Source organism: Puma concolor, chromosome D1 (assembly GCF_028749965.1).
Source record: "Puma concolor isolate L17-30 chromosome D1, mPumCon1.1.hap2, whole genome shotgun sequence".
NCBI lineage: Eukaryota > Metazoa > Chordata > Mammalia > Carnivora > Felidae > Puma > Puma concolor.
In genome coordinates, this window is record NC_141676.1 from 59,191,731 (window position 1) to 59,197,482 (window position 5,752).

The 5,752-nt window shown below is 45.1% G+C and overlaps 1 pseudogene; it reads right to left on the minus strand.

The window, feature by feature from the left end:
• Positions 1-2,337: 2,337 nt before the first annotated feature.
• On the minus strand, positions 2,338-3,287 carry LOC112865960 (olfactory receptor 2AT4-like; annotated as a pseudogene).
• Between the last annotated feature and the right edge of the window lie 2,465 nt (positions 3,288-5,752).

The window sequence follows — 5,752 nt, forward strand, 5'->3', positions numbered from 1 at the left end:
TTTGCCATTTTCTGTGTGTGTGTGTGTGTGTGTGTGTGTGTGTGTGTGTGTGTGTGTTTAAATAATACCCATCCTAATTTGTGTGAAGTGGTTTCTCATTTTGGTTTTGATTTGCAGTTTCCCTAATAACTAGTGATGTTGAGTGTTTTTCCATGGGCTTATTTGCTATTTATATATCTTCTTGGAGAAATGCCTGTTTAATTACTTGGCCCATCTTTGAATTGTGTTGCTCATTTTTGTTAAGTTGTAAGAGTTCTTTATATATTCCTGATACTACTCCCTTGTCAAATATATGCTTTGCAAAAATTTTCTTCCATTCTGGGCATTGTCTTTCCCCTTTCTTGATAGTGCCCTTTGTTGCACTTAAGTTGAAACTATTGTTTTAATTGGGAGATACAGAGATTGTGCCACGTGGCAGGTGAGGCTACAGGTGGAAAACATTGGTATTGTTATTGTTATTGTTTCATGTCTACTCCTGAAAGATGTTTAGGAGGAACCACAGGGACAGAGTGAGTGGGGTAGAACTAGCCTAGGATTCTGTAGCATCTTGACCCACCCCCTGTGTGATTCATTCATTGTTCCATCTAGGAGGGGAAGTGAAGATGACAAGATGTCATGAGGCTCTTCCAGGGACACAGGAAACCAAAGCACTGAATTTAAACTGAATTTGGTACGAGAAGAGCAGTCACACAAGACAGAACTTCAGTAGTGATGTGGTGATACTTGTGGAGTTGTTTACCAGGCGGTAGTGGAATAAGGAGGGGAAAAAAATCCTTTCCATGTCCTTAGGTTAAATTCTAAGAGCTTACGGAACTCAGAGGCAAGGCAACTTACTAAGTTGTCTTTTTTATACCTCGAGGATGGCGGTCCCAAGGAAATCTGGACACCAAGTTCAAGGACTGAGGGAAAGAAGCGCTGCAGATTGAACACAGTTTGAATAGAAGAATGTGAGCCCTGAATCCAGTTGCCCAGGGCCAGGAAACTGAAGACTGAAACAGGAGACTGAAAACCCTTTCTGACTGTAGCAGGATCTCCAAGACTGCCAAATGCAGAGTCCAGGAACAAACCATACCCTTTGCTGACCTGCATCACCAATTGAATTCCCAGCTGCACTGGGTTTTATGCAACAGGAAAATGGTTAAAGTTGGTGCCATGAGTGTCAGAAACTTGAATCCTGGAAACTGGAACAAGAATATCTGTGATGAGCCAGAGATGAGGGTATCTGTCACCTGGGTCCCCCAGACACTTTCACTGTATGGTCTGCATGTCCCTGGCTGGACAAGCCTGGCAGGTCTTTGTGAGACAATTTGACATAGGGGAAGGAAATGAGGAGCCTGGACTGGCTGCTAAGGCCAGAAAGAGGAGACATGGGACTGTATTTTGAGAAAGAGTAAAGGTCGTGGACACAGCATACTAACAATAAGTCACACTTCTCTACTTAGCTCCCCATTGTTGTGGAACGGCTGAGAAATAAAAGGACTGTCATGCTTTGATGCTCACACAGGTCTGGGAAGGAATACCCTTGCTTTAGCATCAGCTAGAGGAAGGACACACTCTACTTTTCTGACAGGAATGTCTACATACCAGAGGTAAACTTCTTGTGTGACTCGTGTTAAAATATTTGTAGCAGCAGTGAACTTTCAGGCAACAAAGATTGAGAAGGTAGCAGGTTCAGACTTTCTCCTTGAAGGGGCTTTCTAAGTTGCTACCACAGCAGAGAGGGCAAGGCTGATTCACACTATCTGTCAGCAGTCCCGGGGAAAGCTAGAAATATGAATAGATAGAAAGAGATACAAGGGGAAAGACTGAAGTTCTTGCTAGTCAAATGCTTGAAATCTCTGAGATTCAAAATTGTTTGAACTAATGGAAATGTGACCACAATTATTTTCATAGTCTTATGAGATTGGGACTCACAACATAAAAATTGAGTAGAAAAATCTAAGGGTGCCTCGGTGGCTCAGTCAGTTAAGCGTCCAACTTTGGCTCAGGTCATGATCTCGCAGTTCATGAGTTCAAGCCCTGCTTTGGGCTCTGTGCTAGCAGATCAGAGCCTGGAGCCTGCTTCAGATTCTGTGTCTCCCTCTCTCTAACCCCACCCATGCTCCACCTCTCTCTCTCTCTCTCTCTCTCTCTCTCAAAAATAAATTAACATTTAAAAAAATTTTTAATTGAATAGAAAAAGCCTATACATTTTATCTGTGAATTAAGGAAAGAAAATCATTATATTATTACAACGGAGGAGGAACAATTAGGACTGTATTTTGAGAATTATTGTTCTATCTGGCTACCTGAATTGTCTACTTTTCCCTCTATTGTTATTGACATTTGTGAGTAGAATCAGGGTTCCCCAACATTCTTTGGGTCCTGGGGACATTCCGTTCTGGTGATGGCTGCTTTGACATCCTTGTTCCTCAGCATAGATGAGAGGGTTGAGGACAGGTGTGAGAATAGCATATACCACATTGCCCATGATGTGGAAGTCGAGTGGCAGGTTAGCGCTGTAGGCCACATAGGCTATGGCAATGGATAAGCAGTAGGTGCCAACCACCAGGAGGTGGGAGCTGTAGGTGGAGAAGACTTCTGAGCGTCCTTCTCGGGAGCTGATGTGAAGCACTGAGGCCAGGACGTGGGCATAGGAGAGAAGCACCAGGACAAGGGGCAGGAAGGATACTGCCATGGCGATACAGAAGCCCATGAGGCATGGTGTCCGAGCAAGAGGCCTGGACCACAGCCAGGTGGTCACAGAAGCAGTGATAGATGTGAGCAGTGTTGTCAAAAGCCATGTGGGAAGTCTGCACCACTGCTGGGTTGGCCAGGAGGAGGGCAGTGAGCCAGGCACAGGCTGCCAGTGCAGCATTGGTCTGTGGAGTCATGAGGACAGGGTAGTGGAGTGGGTGGCAGACAGCCACATAGCGGTCATAGGCCATGACCACCAGGATGAAGGCTTCTGAGCAGGAGAAGCTATGGAAGAGGTACATCTGCAGGAAGCAGGCAGGGAAGCTGAGGAAGCAGTCCCCCAGTAAGAGGAGGGACAGTATCTTGGAGATGGTGGTGAAAAGGATGTGCAAGGCTGAGAGATTGATCAGGAAGAAGTACATGGGCATGTGGAGGCTGGGCTCTGCCACCACAGCCACCAGGATCAGGGCATTTCCCAGCAGGATGAGTAAGTAGAGTAGGAGAAAGACAAAGAAGATAGGAAGAAAGAAAGATTTGGGTAGAGACGGAATTCCCACCAGGTAGAAGATGGTTGAGGAGTCCTCTGATCCATTATAGGCTCTAGTCTCCATGGTGGGTTAATCTGGATGCCAAGAAAGTGGGTAGGGGAAACATCTGGGAACCAGGCATATCTGGAAACCAGAACAATCAGTGATTCTGGAATGATAATTATGTGATGGTTACTATATAATTAAGGAAACCCTCTTTTCTTTTATAGTAAAGTATGGAAAAATATCTACAATATACAAAACCGTGTGTTACATGCTGGGTATATAGTAGACAGTTGAATAAGACAGAGACAGTCTCCAATGTCATAGAGCTAATTCTAGTGGTAGAGACATTAAGCAATGAATCACACAATTATTTAATGTTTATTTATTTTTGAGGGGAAGAGCGAGAGAGAGAGAGAGAGAGAGAGAAGGGGAGGGGCAGAGAGAGATGGAGACACAGAATCCGAAGCAGGCTCCAGGCTCTGAGCTGTTGACACAGAGCCTGACTCAGGGCTCAAACTCACAGACCATGAGATCACGACCTGAGCTGAAGTTGGATGCTTAATCCACTGAGCCACCCAGGCACCCCTGAATCACATAATTTAATTGTAGTTGGGTTAAGTGTTATGGAAGAACTGGTTCTCTTTCCCATGTCCCATATCATCCTTTTTGGGGATAACAGATCTCTTAAACCATGTCCCTAAGCTCCTTTTTCTTTTGGCATTTGCTTTTTTAATGTTTATTTTATTGTTTATTTTTTTCTGAGAGAGAGAGAGAGAGAGAGAGAGAGAGAGAGAGCAAGCACAAGTGGGGGAGGGGCAGAGAGAGAGGGAGAGACAGAATTCGAAGCAGGCTCCAGACTCTGAGCTGTCAGCACAGAGCCCCACGTGGGGCTCAAACTCACAAACCATGAGATCCTGACCTGAGCCGAAGTCAGACACTTAACCAACTGGGCCACCCAGGTGCCCCAGCATTTGCTTTAAGTTTTTAAAAAGTAACATCTTTGGGGCACCTGCATGACTCAGTTGGCTGAGCATCTGACTCGTGATTTCAGCTCAGGTCATGATCTCATGATTCGTGGGATCAAGTCCTGAGTCAGGCTCTGTGCTAAGCCTGCTTGGGATTCTGTCTCTCTCTCTCTCTCTCTCTCTCTCTCTCTCTACCCCTCCCCTCCCTTTCTCTCTCTCTCTCTCTCTCTCTCTCCCTCTCTCTCCTGCAAAATAAATAAATAAACTGTTTAATTAATTAATTAATTAATTAAAAATAAAAAGTGACATCTTTGTTACCAAGTTGCTAGGGAGAACTGATTTCTCCAAGGTTTATAGCAACATGCTGTCTTCCCACCATAATTACTAACCAGGGAATCACTCCTTTCTCTCTCAGCCGCTTGGTGCAGTGGTTCTGCCTGTCTCCATATCCTGTCTCTGGGTGTGGGGCTCTTTGTTAGGTTACAGTGAAGGGAAATGCTGAAAATGCTCTTGATGGGAAGAATCATTCCTGAGTCGGAACAGATAGTGGATTCTCCCGCAATTGGGCAGCAACAAAGAATCCAAGACAATATCTGTGTGACTCCATTGAACTTACCTTCCCACTGGCTGCCTCAGCTCAGCAGGTGCTCCTGTTTAACCATTGCATGCCCCCTGCCCCCCGCCCCCCACCCAGCAGGCTGACTCGTGCCTGGGCAGAAGTTGTCATGTGCCCTGGGAGGCATTGTCCATAAAGAGAAACTGGTTTGCAGTAGCACCTCAAAGGAAAAAAGAATCCCTTTCAGAGGAATCAGAAGGGAATGTTTTCAAGCCACAGATCTGGGGGGTTGAGCTAAAAGAAATACTGATTCACCCTCCACTTTGGACTAAGCGACCCTGAGAAATCCATGTTGATAACTGGTATTCCTGTCTGGTTGATCCTGGTGACTCCATGAGTGGTGTCCCCATGATTTTTCTGGAGTCACTTCTAAATTCTCTCTCTTCTTAAAACACCTCTTTAATGTTTATTTATTTTTTGAGGGACAGAGAGAGACAGAGCATGAGCAGAGGAGGGGCAGAGAGACAGGGAGACACAGAATCTGAAGCAGGCTCCAGGCTCTGAGCTGTTAGCACAGAGTCTGACGACGTGGGGCTCAAACTCTTGAACCATGAGATCATGACCTGAGCTGAAGCGAAGACGCTTAACCGACTGAACCACCCAGATGCCCCTCTTCTTAAAACACCTCTCATGCGTAAGACCACCAATATAAAAACTGGAAAAAACACTTTTATTTTCAAGTCCCACCACTTCCCCCCACAGGCCAGAGACTGAGCACAGAAAGGGCAGGGGCTTTCCCAGGTGCCACAGGCAAGTTGCAAAGGCCCCACCAGAGCTCAGGCCTTTGTTTCCCAAAACAGGGCTCTTTCTTCTATGCCTTGTTTCCTGAGATCCAGAAGTTCAACTTTTCAGAGGGAGAAAAATACTAGGACTAAGGTTTTCTATTTCCCTTTTTGTTTTTTTTTTCATTGATAACAGATAAATCTATATTTCATATTTTTAAAAAATTTTTTTTTCAACGT